Below are 16,020 nucleotides of genomic sequence, written 5' to 3' on the forward strand. Positions count from 1 at the left end.
AGATACTGGAGTGGTTTGCTGTTTCCTTTTCCAGCTCATTTTACAGCTGAGGAAACCGAGGCAAACAGAATTATATGATTTGCCATTTCCTCCTCTAGCTCATTTTACAGATGAGGAAAAATAAGGCAAAAAGTAGGTGCTTGATAAATGCCGACTGACTTTATCCCAGATATATCCATGGCTTCCATCCTCAACATGGGTCTATGGAAAGAGCAACCAGATGTTTCTTGACCAATGAAAAAGAGCAGAAAATTTCAAACCAGAAGATTTGGGGTCCAGATCAACTGCTAGAGCCTTTCCCTCTAAAGTGACTATCTTCTATCTGTTATATTCCTATTTGTGTACATGTTGTCTCACTCAGCAAAGTGTCCACTTCTCCAAGATGGGAATCTTTTTGATTTTCTCTTTGTATCTTTAGCCCTTAGCACAGAGTCTGGCACATAGCAAGCATTTCATTGACTGATGAAAATCCTGTCTCTGGCACTCGCTACCTGGATGATTTTGAGCCAGACACAACCTCGTGGGACTCAGTTTCCTCTTCTTAAGTGGGGGACTAGAGCTAGACAAAATTATCTCCAAGTTCCCTTCTTTTTCTAAATCTATTCTCCTCCAGCTCCCTCTTTGTTCTTTGTTGGTGGATGTTACTACCTTATTCTTTTTTGAAAATTCTGCAAATCTCCACAACTGCTGGCCCTGATTAGAATGTAAGCTGCATGAGGGCAGGGACCAAGTCTCCATGACCTTGACCTGTGTGTCCCTAGCATTCAGGACACGGAGTTTTCCACCTAGTGGCTTCTCAATAGATGCTTGCTAAGTGAATAAAAACAATCCCCCAAACATCCCAGTGGTATCCTGGGTAATCAAACAAGATTTTATGAAGCATTTTTTTTTTTTGCACAGACACTGTACCAAGCCTCTCCATTAGCCCAGATGGGACTTTAGAAATCATCTAATCAAATAATCTAATCTAATCTAATGGTCTTTTTTTTTTATCATTGGGGAACGTGAAGGCTTCCGAGTTGTTTGCTCCAAGTCTCCAGGTAGTGGGCAACAAAGTAAGATTTCAATCAGTCAGTAAACAAGAACTTACTGAACTTACTAATATGCTTATTTATTAAGTACTCCCTACTAGGCCAGTGGTCAGAATGCCGGGTTTGGAATGAGGAAGACTCATCCTGATGAGTTCAAATCTGGCCTTAGCTGTGTGACCTTGGACTAGCCATTTAACCTTGTCTGTCTCAGTTTCCTCATTTAGAAAACAGGGATTATAACATCAACTACCTCTCACAGAATTGTTGTATCAGATAAACTCTTGTTTATTGACTGACTGAAATCTTATTTTGTTACCCAACATCCGGAGACTTGGAACAATGATCTCTGATTTCTTCACGACCACGTTCTTGGCAAAGATGTTCTGTTTTGTCTGATTCTTCATGACCCCGTTTGGAATTTTCTTGGTAAAGATATCACAGTACTTTGCTATTTCCTTCTCTAGCTCATTTTACAGATGAGGAAACTTGAGGCAACACAGCTCGTAAGGTCTGAGGCCAGATTTGAACTCGAGAAGATGAGCCTTTCTGATTCCAAGTCCAGTTTTCTATCCACTGTACATGTAGCTGTCCCTCTGATACAACAATTCTGTGAGAGGTAGTTGATATTATAATCCCTCTTTTCTAGATGGGGAAACTGAGAGACAAGGTTAAATAACTAGTCCAAGGTCACACAGTTAGTAAGGTCTGAGGCCGGATTTGAACTCAAGAAGATGAGTCTTCCTCATTTCCAACCCAGGGATATAAAATAGGGATGCAAATCAAACATTTATGATAATAAATCATAATTTCACGACCCCCCACAGTTTATGGGGGTCCACAGTTTAAAAAGTTTTGCTCTATGGAACATTTCGGCCCGAGCTTTTCCAGGATGAAGCTCCCCAGTGCCTTGATTCCATCCTCACAGAACATACAGCAAGTCCTTTCCACATTTGCTTGTGCTTCCCATCAAGAACTCTGTGTGTGTCTGGGGCTCAGAGCTGAGCACACATCTCAGATGTGGTCTGATCAAGTCAGGGGAGACACGTCATATCTGTAGCTCCCCTCCATTCACACACACACACACACACACACACACACACACACACACACACACACTTCCCCTTCCACTGACGCCTATCTGTAAATCAGCACTTCTCCCTAACCGACAATCTTTGCTCTGGAGAACTGAGAGGCGAAGTTGAGTAACTTCCACTAGGTACGAAAGCCAGGACTCGATCCCAGATTTAAACTGGTCTGCTTTTCACTACGTCTGGATGGAACATGGTAGACACTTGATAGTTATTGAAGTTGAAAATTATTGAAAAATTTAAAGCTTTTTATTTTCAAAACCATGTATGGGGATAATTTTTCAACATTCACCCTTGCAAAACCTTGGGTTCCAATCCCTCCCTTTTCCCCTTCCCCCTTCCCTAAATGGCAAGTATTGATAATTATTTTTAATGGAATTAATATAAATTGGGCATGAAGTCGGTTGCTTGACAAACATTAAAAGGCTGACTATGTGTGTGTTCTTATGCTAAGAACTGAAGATACAAAGAAAGGCAAAAGAAAGTCTCTGTTTTCAAAAAGGGGAAGGGAAGCGGCATTTTTAAAGTGCTTACTCTGTGCCAGGTTTATGCAAAAAGTCTTTATAAATATGACAAGTCAATCACTATTTATTAAGCACCTACTGTGTGCCAGGCACTGTTCTAAGGACCGGGGATTCAAATCAAAGCAAGACAGATTCTACTTCCAAAAAAAGGCAGTTGGCTGGTACGGTCAAGAAGACTCATCTTTCCAAGTTCAAATCTAACCCCAGACCCCGGTCAAGTCACTTCATTCTGTTTGCCTCAGTTTACTCATCCATAAAATGACCTGGAGAAGAAAATGGCAAAGCCCTCTAGTATCTCTGCCAAAAGATACCCAGACGGAAGTCATGGAAAACAAGACTGATTGAACAAGAACTTTCAAAGGGAACAAGATTGACTAAGGGCCTACTATGTACCAAGCATTAGGTTAAATATTTTTGTCACATTGTCATGGATAAGACAAGTCAAGTCAACAAGTATTTATTAAGCACCTACTATGTGCCAGGCCCTGTTCTAAAAAATAAGAATTCCAAAAATAGACAAAAAGAGTCTTTGATTTTAAGAAGTCCATCCTGCAATAGGAGAGACAACAAGTAAACAATTAGGTAACGACAAGCCGGAGGCAGAACAAATTGGGGAGAATCAGCAGAGGGCAGACATTAGCTTATAAATTCTATAGTTAGTGCTGAGAGGAAAAAGGAGGCTAGGTGACTCTCCCGTATTCTCACAGATAATAAGCAGCGGAATTGAGATTTTTCCTGCTCTTGGGCTCCAGGAATCGTGGAAGGGCTCAGACAAAACCTCCAGCAGAAAGCCAGCTTTCCCCCAGGGCCAGAGCTGTCAGAAGAGAGAGCCGAGCTTTTGGCTCCTTCCCGGCAGCCCTGACCTTGCCTGCTCTCACCATTGACCCGGCTCTGCTATCTCCCCCGTGGGTTGCCTGCTTCCCTGGCGAGGGTCGTCCCCTCCTCCCCTGTCTCAAGTTTCCTTTCGGATGCTCGCCACATGTCTGGCAGAGGGCCTGACAGCACGGGGACAGGGTGCCTCACCCTCCCACCCGATCGCCCCCGGAAACATCAAGGCCGTCCCATCTGGAGACAGATGGACGTTCTGGAACGGCTCTGCTCCAGAAAGGGGCGGGAAGCCAGGGTCTGAGTGTCCCAGGAGCAGCCCCAGGGCTGTACCCCAGCTGTCCTAGAGGGAGAGGAAGCCCAGAGCTGGGCCTCCTCCCAATGGATTGGAAAAGACTCTCATGACCTCTCAAAACAGTGCAAAGGTCGGTTGGATTCTTAAGCCTGGGGAGGGGGGAGGCTCCCCCACCTCAAAAAATAATCTAGGATGTGGCCATTCAAGAAATCTGCAAGAATGTATAAAATAACTAAGGGGCACCATGAAAAGAGTACTGGACCTGGAGTCAGGAAGAACTCAGGTACTTCCTAGCTATATGATCTTGGGCAAGTCCCTTAGTCTGTTTGCCTCAGTTTCCTTATCTGTAAAATGGAGATAATAATAGAGACTGCCTCACAGGGGATTGTGAGAATTAAAAAATTGTAAATTGTAAATTGAAAATGTGCAAAATATTTGCAAAATACTTTCCAAATAGTAAAGTATTATATATTATTGTTTTACTATTACTATTAAAAATCATCTACAATGTGTCAGGCACTGGGCTAGGCTCGGGGGACACGAGATCAAAAAGAAACAGCCAGGGGCAGCTAGATGGCTCAGTGGATGGAGAACTGGCTCTGAAATCAGGAGGACCTGAGTTCAAATTCAGATTCAGACACTTAGTAGTTACTAGTTGTGTGATCCTAGGCAAGTCACTTAACCCCAATTGCCCTATCAAAAAAAGAAAAGAAAGGAAGGAAGGAAAAAAGGAAGGAAGGAAGGAAGGAAGGAAGGAAGGAAGGAAGGAAGGAAGGAAGGAAGGAAGGAAGGAAGGAAGGAAAAAAGAAAGAAAGAAAGAAAGAAAAAAAGAGAAAAAAAGAAGAGGAGGAAGAGGAAGAAGAGGAGGAAGAGGAAGAAGAGGAGGAAGAGGAAGAAGAAGGATGCCCAGGATGCAGTGAATGACCTTGACGTCTTTGATGTCTGACCAAGCTCTGAGCACTCTACAGCACCTGTCTAGTTGCCTTTGTGGACACTGAAACAAACTGTTCTCATTCACCCATTTTACCACAGAATTCTTCATACACTTGGGGTAGACAACTTCCTACTCACCAGTAAGTTTGAAGCCCATTAGTTACCCTCAACTTGCTTTTTATTTTTCATGCCCAGTAGAGCTTCTTTTAACCCTAAAAGCAATAGGGGATCCTTGGAACGAGAGAGTGTTCTGATCAGATCTGAGTTAGAGCAATATCCTCTGCCAGCTTTGGGAAGGATAGATTAGAGAGAGGTCTCAGCTACTTAAATTCAGACCTTAGAGGCCTTCGCATCCAACCTCCTCATTTGTAAGATAGGGAAACTGAGGCACAGAGATCCTACAGTTAAACACTACGCAAGTATCTGTGGTGGGATTTGAACTCAGCATCATCAGCGCCCTCTCCCCTATAAGATTCTGTCTCTCATTGAGGCAGTGAAGACAACCGAGATGCCATAACAAGTCAGAAGAGATAAAGGTCTGAGGGAGGTGTCTAAGGTATAGAGAGTTTAGGTGACTTGCCCAGGATGACACAGGTAAATAAGTCAGGATTTGAATCCAGAGCAAATCTAGGATAACTACCCCATGTTTTTTCCTTCTTTATCACTGGAGATAAGCCCCCCCCCCCACCTCCCTTAAACCCAATTCATGCACAAATTCAAGACATCTTGGTGTCACTGATCCTGTCCAGAACAAAGGATGAACAACAGCTCACTATATAGTACAGTTAACACCAAATAAAATCACAGATTTAGGGTCCAACTTCCTCATTTTATATTTCAGGAAACTGAGATTGAGAGACGTTAATTGGCAATTCAGGGTCTTTCAATTAATGAGTCAGAGGGTAAGACAATGGGGATAGATTAGATAGAAAAATAAATAATATTAGCAATAATAATAACCACATTATTATACCTCATGTTAACACTGTAACATCTCGTGTTAATATTGCAACATATCCTGTTACAAAGCATTTTATAGATAATATTTCATTTTATCCTCACAGAGAACCCCAGGAAACTATGCTATCATTATCCCCATTTTACAAATGAGAAAACCGAGGTGAAATTATCACTATGATTGTGATAGATTGTTACTGCTTATCCTTCATTCTCCAAGAGGATCATGATCTGGTCTAGTATGATCTAGACTCATAGATCTCAGCCTATCCTTTAACCAAAGCAGAAATTATTATTCCCCTTTTATAGAGGTTAACTGTCTCACCCAAGGTCACCCAACCAGTAAGAACCACAATAAAAAATCCAGGTCAAGTTGACGCCTCTTCCCATTCTACCATCTTGGTGACCCCATCGCCTTCCCCGGAATCATGGGACTGAGAGCACCCACCCTCCCATCCATCCTCCTTCTCCTCCCAGGCAGGGCTGTGCCCATACTTTGCGGAGAAGTAGCTTCCTGGCTCTTTTGGAAGAGACCCAAAGAAAATAATCCCTCAGCCTCTCTGGGCAATCCACGCAGTAATTTGATGGCCCTTAGCTTCCTAAAGGACAGGTACTCACACGTTGGAAACCTCTGTGTTTCCAAAAGGTTCTTGTCCTTGGTCTGAAAGGGATTTAGGAAGATAAATCTTCTTTCTGCCTTAGGCCAAAGAGGAAATGATGCTGATTTCCAGAGGTAGCCTTTCCTTTCAAATCTCCAGGAAGGGAGACTCCAAAGCCTTCCTGAGTCCCGTCCAAACTTACTATCACCTCACGCTGGGACTCCTTTCTTGGATTTCTCCTTTCTTGACCTTTTTTTCCCACAACAAATTTATAATAATAGTCCTTATAAAATATAATTTAATATGATATAGAAAATATGTAATAATACCTATAATAAACAGATAAATCAATCAATAAGCTTTCCCATAATAGTCATAAAATATAAATATGTTATAATAGAATTTAATGTGATATATTAAATATGTAATAATATATGTAATAAACTTATAGATAAACCAATCAATAAGCTTTCCTACAATAATAGTCATAAAATATAAATATGTTAAAATATAATGTGATTGATCAAGGATGGACAGAAGCAGCTACACCCAAAGAAAGAACACTGGGAAATGAATATAAACTGCTTGCATTTTGGTTTTTCTTCCCGGGTTATTTCTACCTTCTGAATCCAATTCTCCCTGTGCAACAAGAGAACTGTTCAGTTCTGCACACATATATTGTATCTAGGATATACTGTAACCTATTTAACATGTAAAGGACTGCTTGCCTTCTGGGGGAGGGGATGGAGGGAGGGAGGGAGGGGAAAAATCGGAACAGAAGTGAGTGCAAGGGATAATGCTGTAAAAAATTACCCTGGCATGGGTTCTGTCAATAAAAAGTTATTTTAAAATATATACATATAATGTGATTATATTAAATATGTAATATATCTATAATAAATTTATAGATAAATCCATCAAGTTTTTTTTAGGCATAGAGCATATGAAGATATAAGTGAAATAGCCTCTACCCTCAAAGAATTAACATTAAATCAGGGAAAACAACACGCATATATATGTATTATTGGTAAAGCACTTAGCTTACTGCCTGATATATGATATATGATATCATTATTATAATTTTATATAATAATATGTTATAATAAGCCATAGTAATAACTATCCTTTACATATCAGGTTAATAACTGGCCTCTATATATCACATGTATCATTTATATATAGCTATACTAACAATTAACCCTTATAACTCAAATCACAACTCAGATACTTACTAATTATTTAACTGTGGGATCTCCGTGCCTCAGTTTCCTTATCTTACAAATGAGGAAGTTGGATTCGATGGCCTCGAAGGTCTAAACTTAAAAGACCAAGACACTCTCTCTAATGGCACTTTGTAAATATTATCTCATTTTACCATCACAACAATCCCAAAACGTAGGTGCTAGTATTTTCCTCATTTTTCAGATAAGGAAACTGAGGCAAGCAGGGATGAAATGGTGTGCCCACTACTAAATACAATTACTAAATGTCTGAGGCTGGACTTGAACTCAAGGTTTCCTGGCTGCAGGGCCAGCCCTCTATCTGCTGGGTTACCTAGGATGGCTTCAAGAGCGTGGACCTCTGGTGACTGGTTGGATGATTGATATAGGGAAGCTGAGAAGAGCTTGGGTTTGGAGGGAAAGATGGAGAGTTTTCTTTTGGACATGGGGAGTTGCCGGTGACCATAGAGCATCCGATTGTAGACACCCACTGGGCAGCTGTTGGGGGACGGGAGCTCTGGAGAAAGGCCGGAACTCTATCTGTAGATCTGGGGGCTTCTGCAGAGAGATGGTGCCTGGAGCCAGGAGCCCTGATGTGATCACTGAGTCAAAGAAGGACCCAGAGAACAAGATGGCGCTCCAAGGTCCCTCCTGCTCCATATTATAGGATCCCACAATAGTGGCAGGAACTTGGCTGAAGGAAGCTCCTGGCCCTGGTCAGTAGGTGCCTCGATGGAGATTAAAGGGGGGAGAGGGAGAGAGATGCCCAGCTTCCTCCTGCAGGACTCACGCTTTGGGGCTGGGCCAGCCTCTGCCCCATAGCAGCCTTTCAAAGCCTCTCGCTCTTTTGGTGTCATCCGCCAGCCAGCAGAGGAAGTGGTCGCTTCCTCCTCAGAAAATACCAGAGGAGCCTCTCATTAGCTAATTAAACCACTACCGCCCTTAGTGCACGGACCGGCCTGGCCCCGGCTCCCGGAGGCTCTGCCTCTGTGGGCGTGTGAGGTGAATGCCAAAGAGGTGGAGGGGAAGCCGGAGCTCAGACAGCTCGGGAAGAGAGGGAAAGGGTGGGCAGGGGGGACAAAGTGGGATCGGGGATGACATCAGAGCAGGGTGTTGACTTTGGATCAGCCTCGCGCCCTGTGGGTACCTGAGCACTGGGGCCACATCAGAAAGGCCTTATGGGTCTGGTGACTGGATCCTGGCAAAGACAGCTAGCTGTCTGTCTTCTGCCTCCGCCACTTTCTACAGCCCACATGTCTAGAGACAGCTCTGCTGAGTTCTGGGAACCCCGGCCATGACAAGTAAAGTTCAAATCAGCTTGGGGGAAGAGGAGGTGGGACGGACAAAAGTCTGAATTTTCTAGGCTGTGCCAGGTGTGCAAGTTTAGAGGGGCCCGTGAGCCCCCCAGACGGGCTGATCAGGGACTAGAGGAAAGAAAGGGAGGGGGGAGGCAAAGAGAGAGATGAAAGGCAGATGGAGGGGCAAAAGTTGAAGAGAGCTGGGAAGAGGGAAAAGATAAGGAAAAAGAGAGAGATGGAGGGAGACAGGAGAGAGGGAGAGACAGAGATAGAGACATAAAGAGATACAGAGACTGGCAGAGAAAAAGAAAAAACAGAGAGGAGGAGCAGAAGAAGGAGAGACAAATGGAGATGGAGACAGAAAGGACAGAGACAGAGAAAGAAGAGAGACACAGAGAGACAAACACAGGGAGGCATAACAGAAAAAAACAGAAAGAAAGAGGAGAAAGAAGAGAGACAGAAACAGAGACATAAGGAGATAGAGAAGGAGAAAAAGAAATACACAATGAAAAGAAAAGAAAAATAGGGAGAGGAGAGAGAGACAAACAGACAGAGATATAGATACAGAGAAAGAGATGGAGGAGAAAAAGAGACAGGAAAACAGATAGTGAAAGAAAGAAAGGAGAGAGAGAGACACAGAGAGTGACAGAGAGAAAATAGATACAGAAAGAGACACAGAGATAAAAACAGAATTAGAGAAAGAAAAAGAGGGGGAAAGGGAAACAAAAAGAGAGACAGAGGCAGAGAGAGAAAAACACCAAGAAAAAACAGAGTAAGAAAGAGAAGAAAGGAGAGAGAGAGACAGAGACAGAAAGACAGAGACAGAGAGAGAAACAGAGATAGAAAAAGAGAGATTCAGGCAGAGAGAGACAAAAACAGAGAAAAAAGAAGAGAAAGGAGAGAGAAACTGAGACAGAGACAGACGGGAACAGAGAGAGAAAAAAGAGAGACAGAAAAAAAGAGAGAGAGGAGAAAGGAGAGAGACAGAAAGAGATGTGAGAAAGAGACAGAGAGATACAGAAATAGAGACAGACAAGAGACAGAGAGGGATTTAAGCAGGGCTAGCTTAGCCCCACTGCTCCATAAAGTCTGCCCAGCCAGCCATCTCCTCGGCCAGCCCAGACGAGACGGTCCTTGGCCATCCCCTTCAGCAGCATGAGTTAAATGTCCCTGCCTTAAGGAAATGAAGGGCAATGTCCCCATAACCTGGGCAGGGTCACACCCAGCCAGGAAGCTGAGGGCAGGGAGGGGCAGCCTCCCCGAGCCAAGAGAGACCTGAAGTCAAGACTGACCCGAGCACCCCCTCAGCCAACACAAACACGCCAGCCCTTCTCTGTTTTTCTCGGATCCGAGCCACAAAATGTCCCAGCGAGAAGGGCCTTTAAGAGAAATTCCACTTCAATCTCCTCACTTCTGAGACAAGAAAACAAAGGGGCGGGGAGGAAACCACTTACCCAAGGTCACACTGACAGCTAATAAAGCCAAGACAGCCCCCCCGGGTCGCCAGACCCCCAAGCGGGTGATGTGACTGCCGACTCTCCCAGTGGACGAGCGCCAGCCCCGGTCCTCAGTCAGCCCCAGAAGTCTTTGTTACATCCTCTGCTCTTCTCTCCCGTTACCCACAGGACTCCCCACCTTAGACTTGGGGGACCCTTGAAAAACCACTACAAGAGGAAGAGATTCACAGCTGGCATCCTTTTACCTCTCTTGGGGCCCACCCTCTGTTCCCCTGCCTCATCTTCCCTCCTCACCCTCCCTAACCACACCCTGACTCAGAACAATTGATCTCAGCCCATCTAGACCCATCGTTATATAGATGCTGCAGTCCTGGGCTTGGATTGGGGCAGACCTGAGTTCAAATCCTTCCTCTGCTACCCACCAGCCTTTGACCCTGGATAAGTCATTTAACCTCAATTTTCTCACCTGTGAAAGGAGGGGTGACCAGATGATTCTTCGAGTCTGTTTGGCCTCCCGGCTCCGGGAGGACCAAGCGCCCCTCCCCAGTTGTATCTTTCACTGGCAGTGGCCCTTCATTTCCTCTCCTTACCTCATGACTTAACCACTTTTTAAAATGATCAGTGACTATAGAAGCAAAAAGTGAAATATGACCAGGCAGCTGGGAGGGATTAAAATTCAAATCGACAAATCCGATCAGAATAGCTTAAGGCCAGATCTGGTTTCTGTGGGAGTGATAACAGTTGGCACTTAATGGAAGCTTTAAGGTTTTGCTACTGCTTTGCTGACAACAGCTCTGTGAGGTCAGTACCATGGGCTTCGTTATACCCATTTTATAGATGAGAAAATTGAGACTCGGAGAATATGAGTAACTTGGCGGTGGTTAGTGCAGAAGGTATTGAAACCCTGATCTCGGAAGCGTCTGCTCACCCTCCTCTACACTCCACCCTTGCAGAAGTTAGGGGGCTCCCCCAAGATCATTATCAGAAGCACATCTGGAACTAGAATCCAAATATCACTTTTATTACTTCCAATGAACACCAGTTGGTGTTTATGGAGGCAATGAGATAGCACCCGGTGCATTGGGATCAGAGTCACAAAGACTTATCTTCATGAGTTCAAATCTGGCTTCAGAGACTTACTGGCTGGGTGATCTTGGATAAGTCATTTTACCCTGTTTGCCTCAGTTTCCTCATCTGTCAAATGAGCTGGGAAAGGAAACGGTGACCGCTCCAGTATCTTTGCCAAGAAAACCCTAAATGGGGTCACGAAGAATCAGACGAAACTCAACATCAGCAACAACGTGGTACTTAAATCCTCACTCTATCGTTCTCCTGTTTCAAATCAAGTCCTTCAAGTCCATCATCATATCTTTCTTCTCAATAGACCTTTGTACAAACAGAATTGGGACTTTTCCTTTTGAACAGATGTGGAAACTGAGGCCACAGATAGAGAGAGAGAGAGAGAAACAGAGAGATAGAAAGAAAGAGAATCTTGGCTTTAGAGGGACATGACAAGTGAGTTAGTCCAACATTCTATCCATCGTAGCCTTCTCTAGTACATCATCCCTGGCAAGGAACTGTCCAGATGCCGCCCGAACCCTTCTAGTGACAGGAAGATCACTCCCTTGTGAGATCATCAATTCCCCAAATCACAAATTCCCCCTAACAAGTCCTTCCCTCACACTGAGGTTGTTCGACCTCCTTCCGGATGCTTCCAATGACCGTGTTCCCACGAGTCAGTCTATACTCTACGGCTCTGGTTATTTTTTAATTAAAGCTTTTTATTTTCAAACTAATTCCATTCACATTCAGCATCCACCCTTACAAAATCTCGCCTTCTAAACTTTCCCCCTCCCTTTCCCCCACCCCTTCCCCGAGACGGCAAGTTATATGTTAAATATATCTTCAACACGTGCGATTCTTCTAGACACATTTCCACAAATCTCCCGTGCGGCTCCGATTCTTAAGGTGGCTTTTTTTCCTAATGAAAGCTCTGCCTCCCTGAAATTTTCCCCCACTCTGTTCCTCTGGAACCAAATGGACCAAGTCTAATCCCTCTTCCATGTGGCAGCTGTTCAGGTAATAATAATATCCGTGATGCTAATACCTCCCATTTGTACAGAGCTCTCAGCACTTCAAAAGTCAGGTAGCTTGACCAACAGAATGAGACATACGTTTTTTGGAGATGGCCAATGCAGGAACTGCTTGTTATTGTTGAGACTATTCCTATTTATTACAAGGGTTTTGTTTTTCCCTTTTTTTTCCAGTGGTGAGGGGGAGAGGAAGTGGCCGAGCCAGAGAAAAGCTATTTTTGTTCACTTAAAAAATTAAATTAAAAAAAAGTTAACACACTTAAAAGTAGGTAGCTTTAGTGTTATTTGACAGATGAAGAAATGAGGCAGTTTTTGTGTTATTGTTTACCCCCACCTGACAGATAAAGAAATGAGGCAACTTTAATGTTATTATTTACCCCCATTTGACAGATGAAGAAATGAGGTAGTTTTTGTATTATTATTTACCCCCATTTGACAGATGAAGAAATGAGGCAGCTTTAATGTTATTATTTACCCCCATTTGACAGATGAAGAAAGGAGGCAGTTTTTGTGTTATTATTTACCCCCATTTGACAGATGAAGAAAGGAGGCAGTTTTTGTGTTATTATTTACCCCCATTTGACAGATGAAGAAAGGAGGCAGTTTTTGTGTTATTATTATTTACCCCCATTTGACAGATGAAGAAATGAGGCTCTGGGAGGCTAAGAGGGAGGCTACTGAGCATCAGGGCAGGGAGTCCAATTTAAGTTTTCTAATTCTAAGAGAAATGCTTGTCCCCCCCACACACACACACACATAACCCCTCCAAGGAAGACAGTAATCATCCCTACCTCCTTCAACCAGAAGGGTGTTCACAGAACTCTATAAAACATGGCTTGCCCTCCATCATCCTGGTCATCCACCCACAGAGTTTCACCGTCAGTGCCATATTTAAAGCTGGAACCAGGTACCATTCCTACCATTTCAAATTAGCATAAAGCTTGCTTCTTAACATCCTCCAAGTCTCGACCCCCCTTCACCCCCAGTCTTCACAGTATCAACAGGTGACCAGCCCACATCAGCACCATCTGTGCCCTGGGTTAAAACAGCCTGGATCCAAGCACCTCCCCTGCTCACACCACAAGAGCCGGCTCACTCACCTCCAGCTCCAGTCAGGACAAAACTTCCCCGGAAGGGCTCGGGTCTGGCTCTCCACCTCTGGGGGAGGAGGGCTGAGAGAGGAGAGCGGCAAGCCTACGGGCTCCTGCCGTGTGTTGGGAGAGAACGGAGCCCTGGCTGCCTCCAGCTGCTAGCCGGAGAGATGGAGGATTGTGCATCAGCCCCATTGGTTCCCTTGCCTCTGGAATTCCCTGGCCAAGAACCAGGCAGCTGATGCACAGGGGCTGACCTGCTGCCAGCTCCCAGACAGAGCGAAAAATCCCACCCTGTTCTCAAATGGGAGTCTGGGAGGAAAAAGCCAAACTGTCCTTCCCACCATATCAGCATCCCCAGGTTATACAGTGAGTGCTGAGTGGTTCCTTCACCTGGGACAGTCTCTGTCCCCCCCCCCCCCCCCCGCCTCCCACCACCACTTTATTGCTACCAGTCTGAACTAGGTCACTCTGGGAACTGTGAAAGAGAATCCTATGCCGAGGGACTGGGAGAGGGGAACACACTGAGCCTAGACTCTTAGAGAAAAGGCATTAATGCACTATCGGCGGAGCTGTGAACTGAACCAGTTATTCTGGAAAGTCATTTGGAACTCTGCCCACAAAACAATTAAACCACGAATACTTTGGAACCTCCAGAGCAGGATCTCTCCTACTCCACAAAGAGACCCAAGAGAGAAGAAAAGGGTGGTAGAAAATTAGTGGGAGGAGCTCTTTTTGGTGGGAATGACAAAATAGAAACCGAGGCGGGACCTGTCGATCGAGAAACGGCCAAAGATATAGTCGAACGTAATAAAATACCGCAAGAAACGAAGAGACGGCTTCGGAGAAGTCGAAGAAGATTTGTATGAACCGATTCAGATGAAGGGAGTGGAACCAGAGCGATTTCCACAATAACAACAATGTTGTGAAGACCATCGACTTAGAAAGAATTCCGGTCGATCTTACAATCACCCACGTTCATATGAAGCACGCTGGTCTGTCTCTGACAAAAGGGGAGGGACCCAGGACAAATGGAAGCTTTTTTTTTTTTTTAACTTGGCCAATGTGGGGATTTTTTTTCTTATCTATATTCATTTATTATAAAGATCTTAGGGTTTTTCTTTTTTTTCTTTTCCCCAAATTAGACAGGAGTGAGAAGATAAAGTAGATTTCTGTTCACTGAAAAAAAAATTAAATTAAAAATTTAAGAGGGAAGAATATGAACACATAGAATATTGAACATTGGCAGGATCTTAGATTTATAGGGTGTCATAGATCATGCTCATTTAGATCACACAATGAGGGACAACATGATAGAGTTGTTTTTTTTTTGGGGGGGGGTTGGCTGAGGCAATTGGAGTTAAGTGACTTACTCAGGGTCACACTAACTTGATATAGTTTAAAAGATGAGGGCCATATGTAGAGCCAGAGGATCTGGTTTCAATTCCAGGATTTGCCTCTAGCATGAACTTTGGCAGCAAGCTGGCACAAGGATCAGGAGGACCTGAGTATGAATCTGACCTCAGAGATCTGCTTAGCTGTATGACCCTTTCCTCCAACAAGTCAACTGACTTCTTTATGCCTCGGTGTCCTTATCTGTAAAATGGGGGTGTTAATAATAGCACCTACCTCCCAAGTGTGTTGTCAGGATCAAATGAGATCATGATTGAAAAGCTCTTCACAAAGTTTAAAGTTCTCTCTGGGTCTCAGTTTCTTCCTCTGGAAAATTAGGGATTTGGATTAAATTATTCCTCAGGCCTCTTCCAGTTTAAAGTCTATGAGTCTCAAAATGTCAGCACTGAGGAGGTCTTAGAACATGGGATGTGTCAGGGAATGTCAGCACTGGGACCTCTAGTACAAGGAATATCTGGACTAGGAGAGGCTTTAGAACAGGGAATGTCAGAATTGGGAGAGGTCTTAGAACAGGGGATGTCAGGGCTGGGAGAGGCCTTAGAACAGGAAATGTCCGGGCTGGGAATAGCCTTAGAATAGGGAATGTCAGAGTTAGGAGGAGTCGTAGAACAAGGGATGTCAAGGCTGGGAAGGGTCTTGGAACAGGGAGTATTTGAACTAAAAAGGGACCTGGGAACATCGAGGGCTCACAGGGGGGACCTCGGAGCCATTCAGTCTAACGCCTTCATTTTATAGAGGAGGCTCTGGGACAGGAGCTGCCTTTGCTCACACAGGTTTCTTTCATGTTGGAGACGAGATTTGAGCCCAGGTTCCTCTGACTGGAAAACTCCTGCCCTTTCCACCGAATTTCCTCTGAACGTTGGAGGGATATCAAAGTTTTTTCTGGGCCGTCGCCCTTCTCTCCTCCCCACCTTTCATTCTTCCATTTATTGGCTGTGAAACTGAAGTCCAGAGAGGCAAATAGGGATAACCAATAGCCGCCACTCCCATCTGCTCCTTCCTGCCCCTTCCCAGAGAGGGGTCCCCAGAACAACGAAGGGGGTGGAGATCGGGAGGAAGCCACCTTTGCTTCCTGTCTGGGGCACGTGTCTGTTTTATGGCATTTCCAGGAAGCAGAGTCACAATGAGTGGGCCGGGCCCACGATGAACTGGGCGGTCTGTTGGTTCCTGGGCGGTGGGTCACTGGTGTCTGTCTA

At 44.4% G+C, this 16,020-nt stretch overlaps 1 protein-coding gene across 3 annotated transcripts in view; it reads right to left on the bottom strand.

Annotated features, from left to right (window-relative positions):
• The window catches only part of CMKLR1 (chemerin chemokine-like receptor 1), a 53,053-nt gene that overhangs the window by 20,411 nt on the left and 16,622 nt on the right, over positions 1-16,020 (bottom strand). Inside the window, exon 1 of one of the 3 annotated variants that reach the window (XM_051972966.1) lies at positions 13,421-16,018. The exons of the other annotated variants lie outside the window; for them this stretch is intronic. The gene's annotated coding sequence lies outside the window, so the exon portion shown is untranslated. Of the gene's footprint in view, positions 1-13,420; positions 16,019-16,020 lie in introns of those variants that run through there. 3 annotated transcript variants of the gene reach the window in all.

This window comes from Antechinus flavipes, chromosome 1 (assembly GCF_016432865.1).
Source record: "Antechinus flavipes isolate AdamAnt ecotype Samford, QLD, Australia chromosome 1, AdamAnt_v2, whole genome shotgun sequence".
NCBI classification, from domain to species: Eukaryota; Metazoa; Chordata; class Mammalia; order Dasyuromorphia; family Dasyuridae; genus Antechinus; species Antechinus flavipes.